Below are 24551 nucleotides of genomic sequence, written 5' to 3' on the forward strand. Positions count from 1 at the left end.
ACATAGAAATTCCTAAATCGTTCACCGTCAATTGTGTTTAGCAATAAAAATTTCTAGTAGTTACTTTTTTTCGTACCTACGAGGCACTTACCCTTATATTTGTGTTTTGTGCATCTGTGGTATACCAATGGTTGATATCTACCAACATGATTGACTACACATTGGCCGCTCTATATAAATGATGTTATGGGTGACACTCAATAAGGTATTCACTACCTGTTTAGGGAGCAACATCCAAATTAGAAAGTTGTTGGATTGTGACTAGTCAAAATTTAGGGCCTCATAATTGTTTTGTAACGTATTTACAAAAAGTGTTTCATTTTATTATTATATTAAATAATATATTGAAAAGTATTATCAAATGTTTTTATGCCTAATCACTGGTAATAACAATTTCAGTTTTATGTACAATGGATTTCTTACATGCCAGTGATTTTATTCCATGTTTTGCTATGTCTATTGTGGGTGTTGTGTTGTAGGGGAGAAAGTGTAATGAAAATATCTACCACTTGGGGATTTTAGGTTACACCTTTTGTAGTATTATCCTTTTGTGCAATTAAAAACAACTTAAAAACTACCCTTTATGATTACACTACTTGGTGCGATCGAGTCTATTAGATTGTAATCTCCTAAGTTAGCTTATTCTATATAAGAGAAGTTTGGCTGAAATCCTAATTGCACTAAGCATATAATTTGAATTACAAAAATGAGAGAAAATTGAAGGGAAAAAAGAGTCATCTTCTTCTTCAAGCAAGGGGTTTGGCCATTGGAGGTAGTGCACTCAATGGAGATCGTGATCTTGTGCTGCATTCCTTTGAAGGAGCACGTCACTTGTTTATTCTAGGTAACTTGCATACTCTATTTGTATCATTATAATATGTGTTCAGTGAAATCTTTATTTCCTTAAATTTTTGTATGGATATTATATCGTTGCGCTCCCGCCGCCACCTGCAGAAATGTTTGCCCCCCCCCCCCCCCAATGAAATATGGAAATTCCACCTTTGTTGATGCTTCCGCAAGCTCCCGAACTGAAAACCTCCTCCCAAAAAAAAAAAATTTAAAAAATAGACCAAGTTTTCCTTCAGCCGTAGTGAATGAGAATCCATTCACCATGGCCATGACGGCTTTAAATGCTCAGGGGGAGGGGGTATGAGGAGGGTATTTTGGGGAAGAAACTACAACCTTGTAGGAGTTTGTGAACCCTAGGATGATGGTTGAATGTTCACTGTGTGGAGGAAAAATTTATCCTTAAAAAAATCAAAGGGTAAGTGTTCTCTGTTCGAAACGGCGGCCAATAAGAGAACACATAAAAACATCAAGCGATACATCATTTGCACATTTCATGGGGCGTAGCGATCATTTCACCCTCAATGTGTCTAGACGTAGAACGCACACTCCCGAAGTGAATTCTCTTTCCCAAAATTAGAGGATAGAAGGTAGCGTAATGTTTTTTTGGAATTGGGAGCTTTATATATATATATATATATATATATATTTTGTATAAGGGGGAGGGGATCGAACTAGGGAGGGGATAAGGTACCAGCCTGGAGACTCGAACTCGAGACCTCCTGGTGAACATGGGCATGAAGCGCACCACAGCTCACCAATTGAGCTAGGGAGTTGTTGGTAGGTAGCGTAATGTTGTATCAAGTCCGGTACAATGGCCTGCCTATTTTGAACCACGTGGAGGATGATGTTCAATTCAATCATTGAAAGGTAGGGTTTCCCGTTGGTTTGGTTGTATGTCAAATTTAAGTCCAACTCAACTATGTAGCTTCCATTTTTTTTAGGGTTATTTCCAAATGTCCTCCTTAAAAATGGTCAAACTTATAGTTGCCCCCCCTGAACTTTCACTAATTCCACGTGCACTCTTGCTTTCCAAACTAAGTACCACTATAGTCCCTCCCATTAGACAGAGACGTTATGTTATAATGAATCCTAATTTTTGAACATCAATGGACCATTCTGCCCCTTGATAGGATAAAATGACTAAAATAAACTTACCTGGAAAAAAATAAAAACTGCAACTCATCTTCCCCAAATCGTTTAGGGTTTGGGGAAGATGAGTTTTTGAATCAGAAATCAAGAATATGAGAAGGTATCCCACCATGAGCCAAGGGCTATAAGAAGACTTCAATCTTCCCAGCTCCAGCTAGAGAGAAGGTCTCTAACTATTACCGTTCTCACACAAACACACACAACAGAGTCTATTTCTCCTTCCTGAACTCAATTCACTAAACCTTATTCCAAACACACAATCAATTAAGAGAACCTTTAACACATTAATTTGTACTTGCCGAGCGAAATTATATGTTTATTATTTTGATAAAATTTCATGTACCCAATTCCGAAAACTTAAACCACCTGACATTTTATTAATGAAATAAAATATTTCGATTATCATCTCTAGTCTTCAGTCTACCGATCAATCAAGAAGAAGCCATCGAAAATTCCTCGATAAATAAGTTTACGACCATAGAAGACCAATCTCGCAATGGAAAAAAACCAAAAAATGAACTTAAAAAGATGCAGCAACCATTTAAGTCGTTAAGGGCGGGTTTACAAAACAAAAACAAAAATGAAAGCGAAAAAAATAAAATTGCTAATGAACGCAGAGAAAAGATGAACGGATTAAGAGAGAAATAAACATAAAGAGCAATGGCTGAAAGTAGACGAACTGGTTTTAGGTCCGGCGGGGTGGTTCCATAGCGCGTGAAGCTTAGAAGCCGCCATGAAATATCTCATGGTCATGGGGAGGAGTATCAGAATTGGGCAATCTTTCCCGGTTGGAGAAACTGTCTGCAAGTTATAATAGTTTCTCTGGTGGGATACCTTCTCATATTCTTGATTTCTGATTCAAAAACTCATCTTCCCCCAAACCCTAAACGATTTGGGGAAGATGAATTGCAGGTTTTTTTTTCTTTTTGGGTAAGGTCATTTTGGTCATTTTATCCTATGAAGGAGCAGAATGATCCATCAATGTTAAAAAACTGGGATCCATTGTAGCATACCTTCTCTGTCTAACGGGAGGGAGTATATTGGTACTTAATTCAGAAAACAGAGGTACACGAAAAATTAGTGAAAGTTCAAGGAGGCAACTGTAAGTTCGGTCATTTTCAAGGGGCATTTAGAAATAACCCTTTTATTTTGCGACAGTATAGCTTAAATTTTATTTGATCTTTACTCTTGTATTCTCAATTATTAATCCATTGCTGCTACCTTGATTCTTTGTTTTCGCCTCTTTTTTGTCCCATGTAAAATTCTATTTATACTTAAAAGTAGCACATCACAGTGGGTCGTTGCTCCATTACCTTCGCATGGTTTGAAGTATCCGAACAGATCGGATCGGCCGATTTTGGTTGGATCGGATTGGTAAAAATAAACATTTTTTTTTATAAGAAAATAAGGACAAAAGTGTCATATTTGCCTGAGTTTGGGCGATCCGGATCCGATCCAGCCAATGTCGAGATCACGAACCATGTTCTCAAGTTTATACCGATCCAATCCAGCTGTACGAACAAGGGTTAAAATGTAAATACATTAGTTTTTTTTATAAGAAAACGGGGACAAAAGTGTCATATTTGCCTGAGTTTGGGCGGTCCCGATCCGATCCAGCCGATACCGAGATCACGAACCATGTTCTCAAATTTATACTCAAATATTAAACTATAAAAACAAAGGAGTGGAAGTTCAGGAAAAGAGCAGTTTGCTGGCTATGGGGTTCGAACCCATGCGCACTTATGTGCAGAAGATCTTAAGTCTTCCCCCTTAACCTCTCGGGCAAACCAGCTTGAATGGGCTGTTATATATGTAATTTGTTAATAATAAATATACTTCTGTCATCTCTTGGGTCCAACTTTCAAGTTTTGGTGGTTTTTCAATCCAAAAATAAATAAATAAATAAATATATTTAGGATTATTTTATTAAAATCCATAAAGATGTCACATAATTTGTATCTTATTTTTTCCCCTTTTTAGTATTACACATAATTTTTTCCAATGAGGATAAATATTGTCATTTTACTTGTGTAATCGAAATATGTGCATGACAATGACACATTTTGATAATAACATATGATATATTACTTTCAAATTAATTCTGAAAAAATATTACTCTCCCAGAAACTTAGAACTTACATTCAGAGAAAATAGTATAATACTCTACGGCAAAGAAGAAACACAATTTTCATCTTCCAAAAGAACAAGAATACATACTTCTCGCCCTTCATCATTAAGGGCTTCATGTTCCTCTATTCCACAAATAGAGCATGAAAAGAAGAATGATGATTTTATCCTCAGAGGAATTGGACTATCAAAATCACAAGTTCAGCATCCATGCCATAGGGTCGAAATTCCTGAAACCAGTAGTACTCGTCTAAATCAAGACAAGATAGAATTTATAGGATCCATATACTTCAACATGAACTTTCAACTAAATATTATACAGTTAGAAAAACCTTTCATCATCAATAAAGAATTTCTTAAAAAAGACTTTTTTTTCAAATGAAAACAGGCAAAACCGTGATTGGTTTTTTAGGCAATTTAGGCTTGATTTGGTATGATTTTTATTTTGATTTCATGGGGTGATTTCTATTCGAAAATTTGTTTGGTTTGATTTTTTCACCTTTTTCAGAAATTCTATTTCATTTTATTTCTATCATGCTCTTTAATATGCACATGGTTTATATGATGGGTAAAGTACTAATTTTAGGTAAAAATTAGTACACCGCCCTTCTTCTCCTAATGGTTGCACCAACACCACCACCACCTCGCACTGCTACCACCACCACCACTACCACTGCACCACCACCTCCTTGCCACCACCGCCACCACTACCATCCTCTCCAGTACTGCCCAGTCAAATGGATTTCTTATTGGCTGCCGTTAGAGAATCTATTCTCCAAAACTGAACTATGAAATGGATTTCTTATTCTTTAAATATTTCAGATTGATGCAACCAACATAATTTTAAAATTTTCTCCAAAAATCAATTTGTTGACCAATTTTTTTTTTAAATCAATCGAAATTGAAATAGAAATCATACAAAATAAGCCCTTAAAGCAGGAATAACCACACTCCATACTCAGATTCTATCTCATTGGCTCCCATTAACCCCGCAAGCATCTTGATGGAATTAGTGGGATCTAACAATCCAGATTTCACCCTGTGTTAGAACAAGATCGAATGGAACAAATTGATCCCAGATGACCTCGTGACACTTCAAAATGTCTCGATGCCTGTGACACTTTGAAATGTCATGAAATACCCTTAAAATTATAGTTTTACCGTTAGATCGCAGGGTTTCATAGAAATTGGGATATCTCATTTATTTAACTACTCATAGAGGGCTCAGTTTTCATAAAAAACATCTTCAATGGATTTTTTTCTCGATCCACGTGCACATGAGAATGTGTGCAAGTTGCTGATTTGCCTCTGAAGATGCTTCAGAGTGTGTGGGAGAGATATTCTAGAGTTGTGAGACCCTATTTTTTGGTGAAGGGTTTTTGATGAGTGGTTGACTACTTTGAAGATCGTAGCACACGTTGACCGATTTCAATGCCTTGGGAGAGATAGTCATTAGTGGGATTGCATTGGTTGAGGTAATCTACGTCATGCAAATTCTTATTTTTATTTAGGATCAACAAGGTCTCGGAAGAGCCTTCCACTCTATATTCGGGTAAAGTATCCATCAATGAACATCTATCAATTGGATAAGCAATAGCCAGTTATTGGCCCTCACCGGCTCTGACTGACCGATTCCAAAACTAATTAATTAGAGGCCCGTGAGGATAGGAGAAAGTGAATGATCTACCCCATTGATAAGGAAAGGAAGCAAAGAAAATGCGTTACTATTACTTACTCATGGGGGACAAAGCACTTTTCGCTTTCAACTGGCCTGGAAGGCTGGAACGGTCAAGCCTTTTTTTGATGCAATGGAAATATGGGGTCCAATATTTTGAAATTCATGAGTGGTATTGTCAATCAGATTTTTAAGCTATGTGAAATCACTGTGATGCGCGCTTGCTTTCGGCACGACCGCAGGTATAGCTGAATGAGAAGGCTCAACGCACTAGCCTAGCGCATTTAAGCAGCTTAGTTTGCTTTCCTTTATTCCCGGTAGCTCACGAGCAAAACCACCTTTTGCCGCCCCTCATGTAGCATGAGCGGATCTTCACTAAAAGTCGTCTCTATTGGCGGACACTATGGACAACTTACTCTGCCATGATAACAAAGAAAGCCGCACTATCTCCTTGCATCTTTCCCTGTTCGTTGTGCACCTATAAGTTCTCCTTTGTTTTCTTTAGTCCATTCCGACATTTGGGGACCTTGTTGAGTTCGTAATAGAATAGGATTTTCTTATTTTGTCAGTGTTGTAGATGATTACTCCCGTTTAACAAGGGTTTATTTGTTAAAAGATCGATTTCAATTTCTTACAATGTTTCAAAACTTTAATCCAGAAATAAAAACTCAGTTTGATGTTTCTATGAAGACATTTCGTTCTGATAATGTCCTTGAATACACTCAAACTAAGATCTCTGATTTTTTCTTTTCTCATGGTGTAATTCATCAGGCTAGTAGTTCATACACTCCATAACAAAATGCGGGTGGCCGAAGAATAGACATCTATTGGAGGTAGCCCGATCTATTATGATTCATATGCATATTCCCAAACAGTTCATGAAGCTTCAGGAGTCAATGTTGCATAGGGAATAGTTGGAGCTGGAGACTCTGGTGATGGTGAAGGCTTTGGGGGAGATTTGCAAGTAGGAGGCTTTGGAGGTAGCCGGCGGCCACCTTACTATACCAAAAATTGATATTTTCCTGTCTTCACCTAAAGGGCTAATTGTAGGATTACCTGCCCTATATCGCTGCCATAATTCTCTCTCAGTGGAGGATCGACCTTTCTTCTTCTGAGGCTTTTTCCACATAATTTCATCATCGGATGAGAATGAACAAACAGGACAATCACAAACATCAAACCATTTATGGTTGTGGCTTGTGGGAGACTCAAATTCATAAATAGGATGGCCATCATGGCTATATGCTCAAATGCAAACATTCTATAGTCTCTCAAATTCGGTTAAAATGGGGATTGTTGTCATGAGATGTTATGTGTCGATTTTTATTAAGGTGTAGTTCTTTGTGATTATAGTTGGTTATTATAAATTTATTATTAATTATATGTATCTACGGGATGGTGGTTATTTATTATATGTAGTTATTAAAAATGGGATAAGTTTAGAGAGATATTTTAAGAGTTGAGAGAAATTGTAGGAGTGGGGAAGTGGATAGTTAATATTAGCCGTGTATTTATTGATGTATGAAGAAGTAGAAAGGAATGAGAAAAATATTAATTAATTCTTGAGTTTATCTTGAGAGAGGATTGGCGACCTCCCAATTGCACCAGGACGCCATTGCTTCGTCTGTAAAGCAAAACTCTATCTCAAATTTATCTCTCTCTTCCTCTCTTTCTATCTTTACTATTTCTCTCTTATTTTATTTTATTTTTCAGATTATCTTGCTCGTAACAGGATTGTTGTCTTGAGATCTGGTAGCTGTGGTGGTTTTTGGAATCTGATTTCAACACTTCCATCACGGTGCCTAGAAAAGATTGGATTTGTAGAAACGACCGTCTAAGTTTCAAGCTGTTGAGTCTTTTCATATAATTGGATATGGCCCTATATACATATCCCATCCTTTACCCCATCCCTAGCTAGTGAGTTTCCTGACATAGTTCTCCCAATAAATGATTTTAGGGCTTAGTTAAAATCATTTACTTTTTTTTTTTTTTAAATTTTAACCCTTAATTAGTTTTTCTTTCTTTCCAATTTAACACCCTTAAATATATGATAACCCCCCCCCCCCCCAACACACGCAAAAAGCCCAAAATGGCACCTGCCTAGTTTAAATCCAGGCCAAGGCGTTAAAGACGATGCCTAGGAAAGGCCTACACGACCAAGACAATACCTAGGTGAGGCATTGGTGACCAAGGCAAGGGCCAAGTTGTAAAAATCTAGGCGAGTGTTGGTCTTACTCCTTACTCATTCTAAAGGGCCTTAGAGCCTAGTAGTTGCCTAGACGATGCCTTGATAACTATGAATGTAGGGGATTGGGTTTTCATTGAACATGTGCTCTCTACACTCGGCTTCTCAAAGAAATGGGTGTCCATGGTCACTAAGTATATCAACTCAGCCACTTATCAAGTGCTTATTATTGGTGCTACAAGAGGAAAATCATTCTGTCACGTAGAATTAGGCAGGGTGACCCCTTCTCTCCATCCATCTTTATCCTTTGTGCTCAAGCGCTGAGTGATTTCCTCAAACATGTTGAATTGGTTGGAAGAATCTAAGGCATTAAGGTTCAAAATGGAACATACCCTATTTCTCACCTTCTTTTTGCCAATAATTGCCTTTTCTTTACTAAGGTAAATTTGTAGGAAATCTGTGACCTAAAGAAGTGCTTTGATAATACCTATTTCCTAGCTAGTGACCAATCAATAAATCATTCAAAATCTTACATTACCTTCGGTCCGAATAATTTCTATAAAAATCAAGAAGACTCCCTCCTGCTTTAACTCTTGACAACGTAAAGGCAAGGACTCCAATCCCAAAACCATAGGCAAGTCCCCACTTGTTAGATTCAACCACCATCTTTGGGAGTTCAGGAACTGCTTATCCCCATGTATCCCTTGTTAACCGCTATCATTGTAGTGTTAGCTGCTGGGTACCTTGCGGTTACAACTGTCCTGGCCCCACTAACTCTCTTTATGGGGATTTCAAATTGTTGATCGATCTCCATTGTTCAATCGGTCTGTCATTACCAATCAATTGGTTATTTTAGCGTGTAGAAAACACTAAAAGAGCATTTCTAAAACAATAAAATATGAAGAGAAAACTTAGCAAGAGAAGAACATGACTGTTTGTACGGAAAACAAATGGCTCTTTTTAGAAAATAAAATCCTAATCTACCTAAACTATATAGGATAGGTCTTGTTTATGGACTCAATTTTGGAGGCTAACTGGTCGTGGACTATGGAAATAGGACCAAAACTATCATGTGACATTGATTTAAGAGTATGGGTTTGTGGCCCCAACATTTAGATGCTAATCAAGTTGATATCAATCTTGAAATTAAACATGTATCCAACTAATGGAGAACCAATCCAGATCCTACCCACCAGGAAGTCGGAATTCATAGCACAAAGCTAGTTCATGATGGATTTATGATCACATTGTGTAAGATATTTCACCATGGCCAGAAAAATTTGATCTCAGACCTTTATCTTAGAATAATGTGTTGTGAGCTTGTAACTAATTGATTGGTTAAATTGGATTATGACTATTTTAATTGTTTCGCATGACAAAGTAAGTGTTTCAAATCAGACACTAACTAATCAGTCGAAGAGTGGAGAAGAAGAAGAGAAGAGGCACACTATCAAGAGAGAGATGACGGCAGCTTGCGATAGAGCTTGTATGTTCTATCACATGACCTGGGTTCTATTAATAATAAAGGAAAGAAGTAAGGTAAGTTGGTTAGGGGTTTATTATGAAATTACCCTTAAGCCCTTACCAATTACAACTTAACAAATAAAGATAGAAAAGAAAGTAAATAACATAGAATCCCAAAACCCAAAATAACAATGACTAAACTACCTCTAATTCTCAACACTCTCCCTCAAGCTGGAGCATATAGATCTCCCATGCTTAGCTTGTTACAACATGTGCAAAAATTAGGGACACACAATGACTTGGTGAAGACATCAGCTAGCTGATTTGAAGATGAAACAAACGGGGTCTCAACTAGCTTTTTCAAGACGGCATCCCGAACAAAGTGACAGTCCACCACAATATATTTAGTCCGCTCATGGTAAACAGGATTACTTGCTGTAACGCCTACAAAACCACCCTAACGGTTTAGGGACATTGACGGTCCACAAGATCGTTTATGTCAAGGAGATATGAACTGGAATAGAACCAAAACACAAACACATGACTAAAATATATAGATTAAGACTTCAACTAAAGTAGGGTAGTTAAACTAAGTTATTACAACTTCCAAATTAAACTTAAAATTCTGAAATAAAGGTTAAAATCTTCAAAATTAAATTATACTCAAACAAATTATAAGTTCTTCAAAAATTGAAAGAAAGTGTAAAGTTTCTAATAGTAGTTGTCTTCTTCTAATCCAAATGTTTCGTCTTCTTGGACCTCCTCCTCTAGGACATCCTCACATTCAGGTTCGCATTCATAAAGTTGTTCATCTGAAAATGGGTGAGGGTAAGTTTCGAAAAAAACTTAGCAAGTAAATCCACAACAACTACACAGGTGTGAAAATATGCATAAGTAATACAAAAATGTAAAAACATACAATAATATGTATATATAGATTTTAAACAGAAAAAAAAAACAAAATGATCGCAACTATATTTGCTTATCACCACTACCATAATAAAAAGTATATATGGCAACAATCAACAAAAGATATATCAAAAAACATAAAATAACAAACACACCACTCCCTGATAGACTAGTGTGAATTAGTTACCACACATTGGTCAAGGCCCTCATGATAGCGACGTATAAACTCCAGTTATGATCAACCACAACACCATTGTCCCCTCTCACATACAGAAAATAAAGGGATGCTAGCTACCAATCTTACCATCCAGATAGAGTAATGACCCCTAAAGGTTTTTCCAGTCATACCGTTCCGATGGCTAATTGATCAACATAAAATATAGCCAACACTCTTTAAGTTTCAGTAAAGACAAGCTCAAATTAATAAGAACCATAATCCGAAGGCATCATCTTTATCCCAACATATTCACCAATGTCGGTAGGTAAACAACAAAATAACAATCAAGGGTTTGCTTATAATTTAAAGCTATACATCCAAGTTTGGAACTTAGGGATCATGACTCCCCAATTTCACCCTAACACATGCTATTGAAAAGACTGAAAATAAAGTGTGAAAACAGTAACTTTCATCAACATATCAATGCATAAAGTGAAAAACAACAATAGAGAGGATTGGGCAAAATCTTCGCAATCACTTATCCAACAATAACATCAATGAAAATTAAAGGGTAAACCCTAAACAAAATTAGATTTTTATGCATCATTCATAAACATCATGCATTAGGTTATAATCATGAAGAATCATTCATAGACCTTCCTCATACTATCAACAAATAAACATTGGATTCATTAATCTATAACATAACATTATTAAAATTTCTGCACACATATATGTGAATTAAATCATAAGAAAATCACCATTCCTTACAAGCAATCATGTGTGAACAATTTAATTGAGTAAAAAACATGAATAAAATTTATTTTTGGCATGATAAATCTCAATCTAAAATTAAATTTCAGATTTAAAACAATGTTTCAAAACAAATTTTATATGTAGGAAAAATATCAAGTATAATGGTTGAAGATCTACTCACCTTGTGTGAAGCGACTAGGGTTTCTATAGGTGACCTCAAATCAATCCTTCAATGGTGTTGATCTACCTCTTCCTAGTTTAGAATCACTTTAATGGAGTTCTATGAGTAAGGTAATGATGAAATCAACTTCAAGGTATTGCTTAAACTCGGATTTGGGAAACACAGATTTTTGATAGAAAGACCTACCTTCAGTAAAGTAGAGATATCTCTCTGTTCAGATATCCGATTAGAGTGATTCAAGTTTGGTTATGAAGATAAGAGATGAGGTTATGTTTTATCGTGAAATAATATTTTCTCAATTCCACTCTTAAAAGAGTCAAAATTGACCTTCAAGTGATTGATTCTGTACAGTTCGAATGCCCCTCTTCTCCTTCCTTCCTTCCTTCTTCTCTTCTTTTTCTTTTCTTCCGCTCGATAGGCCACGAATTTCTCTCTCTCTCTCTCTCTCTCTCTCTCTCTCAAGTTTTTGATAAAGGGAATAGGGTTTGGGATTTGATTATGAGAATTTATTCCTAACAAGAGAGGAGGTGGGAAGAATCTGATTTAGTCTCTAACCAGATCTCTTTACTTTCTCTCCAATGAAAATATTTTAAAAGGAATCTTGAATTAAGATTTTAAATTTAAAACTTTAGATTTGGTAGTTTACTTTTACCTAAATTCCTAATTTAATTAAATCTCTCGTAGATTCCTACTTAATTCAATCTCTGTTTCTTACTTACTTTCTTTCTTTTTTTTATTATTTATTTTTCTTTCAAGTTCCCTTCTTGGCTTCTCAAACGTGGAGAGTGAAAATCCTCTATTTGAACCCCAAGGGTCAGCTCAGTTGGCAAAAGACCAACTCCTCAAATAAGAGGTCATGAGTTCAAACCACCTTGGGGCCTATCCCCATCCCCTAATTCCCCCTATTATACAAGCTTTTAATCCAAAAAAAAAAAATAATAAAAAAAAAAAAGCCTCTATTTGGTAGTTTACAAGTGGGGCCCACCGATGACTAGGATTCAAAATTATTAAATCTTAAATAAAATATACTTAATGCAGAAATGAGGTCTTAAACATCTAATCTCTCACTAATTAAGTCCAGTTCAAACCACTGGACTGCATTACTAGTTATGCATTAGTTTCCAAATCAAATTATCCATATTATTTTTAAACAAAACCCTAATTCTACAGTAAGAATAAATTCAATTAAGAGTGTTACACTGGGTACACTACTTAAGAATAAATTCAATTCAAAATATTACAATTTTCCACCTCTTGTAAATTTTGTTATAAATTTAAAATTATGATTAATAAATGGATATTACAATCCACCTCCTTAAAGAAATTTCATCCTCGAAATTTCTATATCAAGATCTCTAAACAGTTGCGGATACTTAGATCGCATTTCATCTTCTTTCTAACAACAAAACCTCTTGAATATCATGATTCTTCTAGAGAATCGTCACAGTTGAAATGGTACGATTTCGTAGGACTTTCTCCTTACGATCCAAAATCGATATAGGTGTTTCTTAAAAATCTGATTCACCCTCTCTGACTGTCCTTCCGCCTATGGGTGAAATGTTGTACGCAACTCTCTCTTATCTCTTCTTTTTCTTCTTAAAAGTTTCCTCATCCAATGCTCTTTATGGCTGACCAACACTCCATCTCTTTTGCTAGCAAAATAATATCAAAACCTGATGAAACTTGTTAAGTTAACTTGGCACATGCCTATATAACTTGCTGGTGGAAACTATTACCAATAAGCTTACTGGGACAAGACATTATGTCCATAATCTTAGCCTATTTACTAAATTAGAATTCTAAAATTTAACTTTGATCAGACTAAATCTATTGACCGATATGAATAATATCCAAAATGATCTATTTGGTTCTTGGTTAAAATATTGAGTCACTAAGCTGAACCAAAATCAACCTATTATTCTTGAGCCACTGAAATAACATGCAACCTAGCCAAATCAATCTCTAAAAGTTTCTAGATCATTATCTCTATATTTTTATTTATTCAATCATGGTCTATATCAAAGGTCCAAAATAACTTGGCTACAACTGAATTACTCACACTTGAGTTGGACTAACCAAGAAATTGACCCAGAATTGACTTGGTCCACAACCATTCAACATTTATCCATATAGAATCACACAAGCTCAAACCATTCAAGTTCTTTTGTGTGAACCAACTGTAAAATCACCTAGAGGGGGGGTGAATAGGTGATGCTAATATAAAATAAAATCTTTTGCGGAATAATGAGTTATTAACAAAACTTCAAATAATTGCGCCAATAACACAGATTTTATAGTGGTTCAACCAAAGCTTGCTTACATCCACTCCTCTCACCTTAGAGAGAATTCCACTAAAAACAATCTTAAGAAGGAGCAAGAGGACTTTTACACAAATCCTAATTCCGAGCAAGAAGACTCAAACAACTCTTGATTCTGAGCAAGAGGACTCAACTAATCTTGATTCCGAGCAAGAGGACTCAATTAATACATAAAATAAAACTACTAAGTAAAGGGTTACCTCAACCTTAGTAGGAGTGTATGCTATCTTCCACCCTTGAAGGCTGAAGCTAGATGAGGTAGAGGAGCTTGAGTGTGTGAGCTTGTGATGATTAGATGCTTGAAATCAATGAATGCTCAATTGAGGCTATGGCACTTAGAGCTTGTAGTAAAGTCTCTTAATGATGGTGATTAGTATTAATTTGAGCTTAAATAGGTGCCTATTTATAGGCTAGGTAGCTCAAATTAATTAGAGATCTGTCTTAAGATCGGATTCAAAAGACAGAGCTAATCCGGTATACCGTTTTCCAATCCAGTATGCAGGATCACCAAATTACTTAAAATATGGCCTTTGACTCAATGTTCAAATCTCAACGGTTATAATTGAATTCGGTATGCTGGATCAAGGTTTGTAGTGATATTTTTGATCTGGTATGCCGGATTTAGATCAAGAGCATTTCGTTTGCTCTTTGTGACTTATATCTGTGGGATTAATGGGATTCGGTATGCCATTTTCAGATCCGATATACCGAATCAGCAGTTTTGTTGGAATACTGCAAGTCCTTTGAAGGACTGATATGGGATGACTTCCAATTGGCATGGGCACATAGATTTGGGTTATTTTTAGCCTCCTAAGGTCTTTCTTCATGTATGCATGTGTGTGTGTGTGCGATACATTAATTTAGACCTTAATACATCTTTACAACTTTAATACAATTCCAACATTTCAAAAGTACTTCAAGTCTTGGGTGCTTCATGTCTTGGGTACTTCATAGCTTAGCTTGAATATTTTCTTCCATGAATCATTGAAGTGCTTGTGTATATAGACTCTTGAAATTAGGTGCTCCCCCTCACTTGTTGCTATGCTCTTGTAAAGGGCTTCTTATGCATCTAGAACAAGAGTTAATACACAATTGGTTTATTTGTTATCATCAAAACCATGATATGAAGGAGTGTGTGAGGTCCTTTCCTCAACAATCTCCCTCTTTTTGATGATGATAAATAATTTACCAAAGAAATAAAAATAAAATAATCGTGCACAATAATAAATCCATAATGCATATCATAATTGAAATTGAATATAGAGATTGCAAATAAATAAGTACAATAAGTAAAAAGTTTCAAGATTACATCCATTTTCCCCTTTTTCTCCCTCTTTGACATTATCAAAAAGTGTTAAAAACTGAAAAAATTAGGGATTTTTGGGATTGAGTGGATCTTGAGAAGACATCCCGGGAAAAGGTGGAATAGAGGGAATAGAACTAGATTCTCTGGGGTAGGGTGCCCGAAAGGATGGTCGAAAGCCTTGAGGTGGAGCGGCTTGGGGAGTGACTCCCAGAGTGTCAAGAGATAGAAACCCAAGATTGAGAGATAAGGTTTGGACCACGGTGAGGATCCTATCTTATCTAGAGTTCATTGAATCAAAACTTGTTTTGACTTCTTGACGTAATGAAACCACATCTTGTTGGAGTTGTTGTTGTCCCATTTCAAGGTCAATTACCCTTGTATTGGTTTCTTCCATGTATTCTTCCGAGTTGGAAACCCAATTTTGAAAAACTTCGGGTGCCCAATGTTGTTGACGGGGTTGTTTCCTTGGTTGCCGTTCTTCTTCATTACCCGAGTCACCTTCCTCATATTCTTTATCAAAGTCTAGAATGTTTATTGTGTGGAAAGAATTTTGAGTGATAGGAAGGAAGGAAGTAGTAGATTCCATCTCTCGATCAAGGTCAATGTCGAAGTCCTTGAAGATGCGGGTGAGATGACGACCATAAGGAAGATTTGTGGTCCTCCTTGGATATGCAATTGTCTCCATGTACCGCATGATGAAATAGGAAAGGCACATTGGAGTGGTGGTATTGACAAAATAGGTAAGATAGGCTTAAGGGGTCCAGCACTTACTCCAATCTCCTCCACTTGGGATGAAGTTATGTTGGATGATGTACGAAATGACATGAGGGATGAGCTTGAGGCGAGCAATAAGAACGGATTCCTCATCTCCATAATATTCTTCAAGAATGGTGGAGTACACTTCCTCATGATTGATCAGATCTTAGAAGGAGGAACTCTTGGGAGTCCAAAAGAGGCAAGGTCCTTCACTAAAGATTTTGAAGAAACTAGCAAGGTCATTAATGGAGATGTCTATTTGGATGCCGCTGACAAAGGTACTAATCTTGAAATCCCGTTCTGACCCGCTAAAATGGAGGTTGTTGTAGAAGTATTTGATAAGATTTGGGAAGCAAGGTTTTGAGAGGTGAAGAAAAGAATCCCAGCCAATGTCCTTGAATTTTTCTTCAAGATGCAAACTGTGAAAAGTGAATACATCAAGATCTCTTCCTTCTTCAATTTTTCTATCATAGAAGAGAGGCCAAGTTTCACGGCATTCGGGGTTAGGAAAGAGTACTTGGTGGATTTGCACTAGCTCCCGCTATCGAAGAGCCACCACGAATTGGTATAAATCGACATCTTTTTGAAGGTGGAGCCTCTTGGGTCATCAGTTGGTTATCTTTTTTACTCATATTTGAGGGATAGAGTAAGAGATTTGAGACAATAAGTGAAAGTGAGTGATTAGGAGTGTTTAGCACAAGGGGAGAGATGTGTGAGTGAAATAATGTAAAAAAAATGAGCAAATAGTGAGCTTTATATAGGCCCAGCTGTGTCTCCAACGACTAGAAAATGGCCAAAAAACAGCCAGTAAAAAGCAATTCGGTATACCGAATCTAATCCGGCGTACGCCGTTTCCTCTCGGGAAGCTTATAACTGTTGGAGAGTTATGAAACGGTATACCATTTCCAGATTCGGTATGCCAAATCGAGTTTTTCAGTATATTTCATAGTTTTTAAGAATGACAAAGATACAATTAATCATTCAAAGGGGTTACATATCCCTAGTTATCTTCTTAATATACAAAATCTCTCTTCTCTTAGGGGTTTTGTAAAATATCTACGAGTTGCTTCTCGGTCTCTATAAAGTCAAGTCTGATTTCACCTCTTTGAGCTGTATCACGTAAGAAGTGATGGCGAATGTCAATGTGTTTTGCTCTAGAGTGTAAAATCGGATTTTTGCTAAGATTTATAGTACTCGTGTTATCACAACGGATTGAGGAAGTGTCAAACTTTATTCCATAGTCCTGGAGAGTTTGCCTCATCCATAACACTTGTGCACAACACCGATGAGCTGCAATATATTCGGTCTTAGTGGTTGACAAGGCCACAAAATTTTGTTTCTTGCTAAACCACGAAACCAAACAAGATCCAAGGAAGTGACAAGTCCCACTTGTACTCTTTCGATCAACATGACATCCGACAAAGTCGGCATCGAAAAAGCTAATTAGGTCAAAGTCATGGTTTAAAGGTACCAAAGACCAATGCTTGGAGTCCCTTTCAAATATTTAAATACTCTTTTTATAGCACTTAAATGGGATTGCATAGGTTTGGCTTGAAACCTAGCACAAGCATAGACACTGAACATTATGTCAGGTCTACTAGCTAATAAGTAAAGCAAATTACCAATCATTCCTCTCTATTTTGTAGGGTCAGTAGGTGTACCATCTTCATCCATGGACATTTTCATAGATGTACTCATAGGAGTACTAGAGGATTTTTGTCCACTAATGTCAAACTTTTTCAAAAGTTCTTTAAGATACTTAGTTTGACTTATGAAGATACCATATGTGTTTTGTTTTATTTGAAGTCCTAAAAAGAAATTCCATTTACTCATATGACTCATTTCAAATTCATTTCTCATTGTTTGACTGCATTCAAGACAGAGTGCATCATTAGTAGATCCAAAAATTATGTCATCTACATAGATTTATACAATAATAAGATCATTTCTTTTATGCTTAACAAATAAAGTTGTGTCAATCTTCCCCATTGAAAAACCATTGTCAAGAAGAAACTTACTTAATCTTTCATACCAAGCTCTTGGAGCTTGTTTCAAACCATACAAAGTTTTCTTAAGTTTATAGACATGGTTTGGATACTTTGTATCCTCAAATCTGGGGGGTTGAATAACATGTACTTCTTCATTTATAAAACCATTCAAGAATACACTTTTAACATCCATTTGATGCAATTTAAAGTTTTTATGACATGCAAATGCAAGTAACATACGAATGGATTCAAGTCTATCTACAGGAGCATAAGTTTCATCAAAATCGATACCTTCTTGTTGGTTATAGCCTTGAGCAACCAACCTAGTCTTGTTTCTGGTTATGTTTCCATCTTCATCAAGCTTGTTTCTAAATACCCATTTTGTTCCAATTATCTTGGTGTTAATGGGTTTTGGCACTAATTCCCAAACTTGATTTCTTTCAAATTAATTGAGCTCTTCTTGCATATCAATTATCCAATTTCTATCCAATAAGGCTTCTTTTATACTTTTAGGTTCAATGGTAGAGATAAAGGCTACATTTGAACAAACATTTTGAATTTTACTTCTAGTTTGTATGCCCTTCTCTAAGTTTCCAATAACAAAGTCAAGAGGGTGATCTTTGATGGTTCTTATTTCCTTTGGGAATTGATGTTCATTAGATTCTTCTACAGAAATATTTTTAATTCTATTTCTTATTTCAAGTACTTCATCTTCATCTTCTTCTTCTAAGTCTTGTATTTTTCTTTGGCCATTGATTCATCAAATCTAACATTCATAGACTCTTCCACAACTAGAGTTCTCTTATTGAATACTCTATAAGCTCGACTATTTGTGGAGTAGCCTAGAAATATACCATCATCGGCCTTTTCTTCAAATTTTTCTAAGTTATCTTTTGTGTTTAAGATAAAACAGGCACAACAAAAAACTTTAAAGTAGTCAACTTTGGAAAGTTTATTATGAAAAAGTTCATATGAAGTTTTTAAGAGAATAGGTCTTATTAAAACTCAGTTCAAAACATTACATGCTGTATGAACGGCTTTGACCTAAAGATACTTTGGCAAAGAGTACTCATTGAGCATTGTCCTTGCGGTTTCTTAGATTGTTCTATTTTTTCTTTCAACTACACCATTTGATTGTGGTGTTCTAGGAGCTGAAAAATTATGAGTTATACCTTGTTTTCTACAAAAATCTTCAAATTCATTTATATTGTCAAATCACCACCATGGTCACTTGATAGAGGTGATCAAGTAACCTTTCTAATTTTGTATTCTCTTACAAAGAGATATAAATTCCTCAAATGCATCATTTTTATGCTTAAGAAAGAGAATCCAAGTGAATCTAGAGTAGTCATCTACTATAACAAAAGTATATTTCTTTTCTCCTAGGCTTGTGGTTTGAATAGGTCCAAATAAGTCAAGGTGGAGTAGTTCCAAAAGCCTAGAAGTAGCAACTAAGTTTATGGCCTTGTGAGAAGCTTTTGTTAATTTACTTCTTTGATGTGCATCACACACATGATGGTTTTCAAAGCTTAACTTAGGAAGATTTCTCACCAAATTTTTTATAGAGAGGGATTTAATTAACTTAGAGTTTATATGCCCTAATTTTCTATGCCATAAGATAGCATCATCAACTTTAGATATAAGGCATGCATAATGAGAATCTAAGTTAAATAAACAGGTATAAATATTGTTTTTTCTACATCCTTTAAGAATCACATGATTTTCATGATCTCTAACCACACATTTAGAGGTATCAAAATTAACAAAATATCCAATGTTGCATAATTGACTTACACTAAGTAGATTGTACTTTAAGTTGTCAACTAAGCTAACATTAGAGATGACTATACCTCCAAATTTGATTGAGCCATTTCCAATGATTCTTCCTTTGCTGCTGTCTCCAAAGGATACTCATCCTCCTTTTTGTCTCTTGAGCTCGAAGAAGAGCTTTGGGTTGGATGTCATGTGCTTGGAGCAACCACTATCAATGTACCATTCTATGTTGCTATTATGCACCTACAAAACAATAATGCTTAATCAAATTTTGGTCCCCATTTCATGTTGGGTTCGTCAAGGTTAGTATCATACATTTCTCTTGGTCTCCAAACCATTTGATTTCCATTCACCTTTTAGTTGCCATACCAATTGTTGTATGATTGGGGGTTCCAAGGACTTTGATTTTGGGTTACCTTATGTGGTCTTTGCATCTTAGGAGGGTTCCTAGGTCTCTGCACCTTTGGAGGATCTCTCCTATATTGATCATAATAAGGTCTTCTAGATTTGTAATATGCTTGATTTGTATTCTTTGATCCCATGTACTAATTTCTCCATCGAGTATCATGACAATCCCAAATTGAATGTCCCTTTTTATTGCAGTTATTGCATACAACATTCTGGGAAGTTTATGATCTTTGAGTTTTACTTTTGGGATTGAGTTTCTTCACTTGAGGACTTTTTTTCTTGGAATAACATTCCTTAAGAGAGTTTCATTTCTTTCTACAATAGTTGCAATAATTGTTTTTCTTTGCTTCATTGCTTGCTATCTTACTTGAACTTGGCTTTTGGGTTTGTTTTGAATTGTTATCCAAACCATACCCATCCTTCCTTATTGAAAGATACCTTTGATGAGGTTCCAAGTAAGATTTCTAGATTCTTTTTACCATTTGTAAATGATTCTAAGGCTTTAGACAAGTTTTCTTTTTCTTCAACCAAATTATTTACTTGAGAGAATAAGGTCATGATTTGGTCTTTAAGAGAATCAATCTCTTTTAGGACGTGTTTGGTTGCATAAACCAAGTGGTGGTCGCATTGATATTGGTGAGGATATTACCAATTCTATGCTATTTTGATAAAGTTCCTCAAAGGCTTCTTCTAATTCTGAGTTATTATTAGGAGACGGAGGTGTGGAAGTTACCTCAACTTGGTCTTCCTCATCTTCAAGAGCCATGAGAGCTAAATTAGTTTGCTTTGTTTCTTGAGATTCCTCATCTTCTTTCTCTTCATCACTGGAATCAAATGTGTGTTCGGCTTTGTATGCCTTTTTATATTTTTTCAATTTTGGACAATCTCCTTTGAAGTGTCCTGGTTTTCTACACTCAAAACAAACAATATCTTTTGAAGAGGAGTCATCATTTTCTTTGAAAATACTCTTACCTTTTTTGTCTTTAGAGAATCTCCTCTTATTGAATGAGGTTTTGACCTTGTTCTTAAGAAACCTTGAAAACTTCTTTGACAGATATGCAATATCATCATCAGAGAGTTCGTCTTCATCGTCACTTATTTCATAGCATGATTTGAAAGCCTCGATCTTCTTCTTAGAATCTTTTGGTTCATCTTCTTTGGCATCTTACTTGAGTTCTATTTCATGAGTTTGAAGAGATCCCAATAATTCATCAAGAATTAATTTCTCTATATCCTTTGACTCCTTGATGGCCATAGATTAGGGTCTCTATTCCTTAGAAAGGGATCTCAAGATCTTTCTCACATTTTCTCCATTTATATAGACTTTACCTAAGCCTTTCAACTTACTGATAATGTTAGTGAATTTAGTAAACATAACATAAATATCTTCATCATTTTTCCTTTTGAACAATTCATATTCATTCACTAACATATCAATTTTAGACTGTTTGAATTCAGTAGTTCCTTCATAAGTAACAATAAGTTTGTCAAATATTTTTTTAGCAGAATCACACATACAAATTCTATTATATTCTTTTTCTCTCAAGGCACATTGTATATAGCTAATGGCTACATAGTTAAGTTGGACTTTTGCTTTTTCAACGATAGTCCATTCTTCTTTGGGTTTGTGTATGACATTTGATCCATTTTCAATGACCTCCCAAGCATCAATATTATTAGCACACACAAAGTTTTTGAAGCAATTTTTTCAATAGAAAAATCCTTCTCCTTCAAAGAAAGGTGGTCTAGTGATGTTATATCCTTCAATCTTTCGATTGATAGAGGATCCTGTGGATTTTTTACTCTTAATAAGATTAAGATATTAATCAAGGTCTTGAGCTCCCGCTCTAATACCAAATGTAAAATCACCTAGAGGGGGGGTGAATAGGTGATGCTAATATAAAATAAATCTTTTGCAAAATATTGAGTTATTAACCAAACTTAAAAGTAATTGCGCCAATAACACATAGATTTTATAGTGGTTCGGTCAAAACTTGCCTACATCCACTCCTCTTACCTTAGAGAGAATTCTATTAAAAACAATCTTGAGAATGAGTAAGAGGACTCTTACACAGATTTTGATTCCGAGTAAGAGGACTCAAACTACTCTTGATTCTGAGCAAGAGGACTCAACTAATCTTGATTCCGAGTAAGAGGACTCAATTAATACACAAAGTAAAACTATTAAGTAAGGCTTACCTCAACCTTAGTAGGAGTGTATGCTACCTTCCACCCTTGGAGCTTGAAGCTAGATGAGGTAGAGGAGCTTGAGTGTGTGAGCTTGTGATGATTAGATCCTTGAAATCAATGAATGCTCACTTGAGGCTATGACACTTAGAGCTTGTAGTAAAATCTCTTAATGATGGTGATTAGTATTAATTTGAGCTTAAACAGATGCCTATTTATATGCTAGGTAGCTCAAATTAATTAGAGATTTATCTTAAGATCGGATTCGAAAGACAGAGCTAATCTGTTATACCGTTTCCTAATCTGGTATGCCGGATCACCAAATTATTTAAAATATAACCTTTGACTCAACGGTCAAATCCCAATGGTTATAATTGAATTCGGTATGTTGGATCAAGGTCTGTAGTGACATTTTTGATCCGGTATACCGGATTCAGATCCAGAGCATTCCGTTTGCTCATTGTGACTTATATTTGTGGGATTAATGGGATTCCGTATGCCATTTTCAGATCCGGTATATCGAATCAGCAGTTTTGCTGGAATACTGCAAGTCCTTTGAAGGACTGATATGGGATGACTTCCAATTGGCATGGGCACATGGATTTGGGTTATTTTTAACCTCCTAAGGTCTTTCTTCATGTATGCATGTGTGTGTGTGTGTGCGATACATTAATTTAGACCTTAATACATCTTTACAACTTTAATACAATTCCAACACTTCAAAAGTACTTCAAGCCTTGGGTGCTTCGTGTCTTGGGTACTTCATAGCTTAGCTTGAATATTTTCTTCCAATAATCATTGAAGTGCTTGTGTATATAGACTCTTGAAATTAGGTGCTCCCCCTCACTTGTTGCCATGCTCTTGGGCTTCTTATGCATCTAGAACAAGAGTTAGTGCACAATTGGTTTATTTGTTACCATCAAAACCATGATATGAAGGAGGGGCTGCTCGATTGGGCGCTTGGCTACATTGCACGCAGCTGGCTCCCTGGCTAGGCAGGCCTGTGAGACAGGGCTGCTTGGCCAGGTACCTGGCTATGTGGCTAGGCTGGCCTACGGGGTGGGGCTACTCGGCCAAGTGTCTGGCTGTGTGGCCTTGCGTGCTACTGGGCAAGCCTGCACGGTGGGGCTGCTCAGTCGGGTTCCTGGCTGTGTGGCCTTGCGTACGGCTAGGTGCCTGGTTGGGCAGGCCTATACGGCAGGGCTGCTTGGTCGGGTGCCTGGCCACATGGCCTTGCACGCGGCTGGGTGCCTGGCTGGGCAGGCCTATGCGGCAGGGCTGCTCAATCGGGTGTCTGGCTGCGGGCCTTGCGCATGGCTAGGTGCCTGGCTAGGCAAGCCTTCGCAGGGGGGCTGCTCGGTTGGGTGCCTGGCTGCGGGGCCGTGCGAGCTGCTGGGTGCCTGGCTGCCTGGCTTGGCAAGCCTACGCGGTGGGGCTGCTCAGCCTGGTGTCTGGTTGCGGGCCTTGCATGCGGCTGGGTGCCTGGCTGGGCAGGCCTGTGCCGTGGGGCTACTCGGTTGGGCGCCTGGCTGCGGGGTTGCGCGTGGCTGGGCGCTTGGCCGGGCAGGCTTGTTCGACGAGGCTAGTCGGTAGGGTGCCTGGCTACGTGCGGCTACGTGCGACTGGGTGCCTTTGGTGCTTGGTGTGATGGCTTTGTGAGTGCCCTTGTGAAAGTCAACTCTCATTAATTGATGTGACCTTTGCTTGTTCCACCATCTTAACCCAAAAAGCTAGCCTTAGCTTTCTTTTCCCAAAGCATGCTAACTTTGGGAATCCAATTGAGGCCTTCTGAGGTCTCCAATCAATTTGACTAAACCCAACTTGAGAAAGTTTTAAAGCAAACTTTACCTTGGGAAATGCACTGATGTGACCTGAGCTTTGGCTTCTTCCACTCTTTCCTATAAATTGGTGAGGACCCTCCATTTTTCACTTGATATAAAAAGATTGTGGTGCTTTGCTCACTTGGTAGCTTGAGGTGCTCAAAAAGCTCCTTCCTTCTAAGAGGTCTTGGGTTCAAGCCTCCCCTCCACATTTTCCTTCCACTTTGCTCTGTTTGGGTGATCGTTGGTGGCTTGGGCGCTGTACTTTGCTCATCTCAAGTAATCAGTAAGTCGTCTTCCTTTATTTATTTTATGGCTTCTGGTAGTTTCACTCCCTTGGTCAACAAGATCCCCTTAGAGGATTCGAGTACCCATTCCAACCCTGAGCAGTCACGATCAAATTCATCTATCGAGTCGAGCTTGGTGTCTGCGCTGTCTCCCATTCTCCCTGTGGCTGAGGGGGATGAGGGGGAGAATTTTATTGAGTCGTGTGCTACGGCTGCGGCCCTTGCGGACCCCATCCTCGAGGTTACGGCCAGGGAT

The 24551-nt window shown here is 37.0% G+C and overlaps 1 protein-coding gene and 1 non-coding gene across 2 annotated transcripts in view; one reads left to right on the forward strand and one right to left on the reverse strand.

Annotated features, from left to right (window-relative positions):
• The window catches only part of LOC122657992 (chloroplast envelope quinone oxidoreductase homolog), a 98999-nt gene that overhangs the window by 23724 nt on the left and 50724 nt on the right, over positions 1-24551 (forward strand). The gene's annotated exons all lie outside the window — the stretch shown is intronic.
• Positions 3708-3790, reverse strand: TRNAL-UAA. Its single transcript has one exon. It is a non-coding gene; the product is annotated as a tRNA-Leu (tRNA).

The sequence above is a fragment of the Telopea speciosissima genome, chromosome 4 (assembly GCF_018873765.1).
Source record: "Telopea speciosissima isolate NSW1024214 ecotype Mountain lineage chromosome 4, Tspe_v1, whole genome shotgun sequence".
Taxonomy (NCBI): domain Eukaryota; kingdom Viridiplantae; phylum Streptophyta; class Magnoliopsida; order Proteales; family Proteaceae; genus Telopea; species Telopea speciosissima.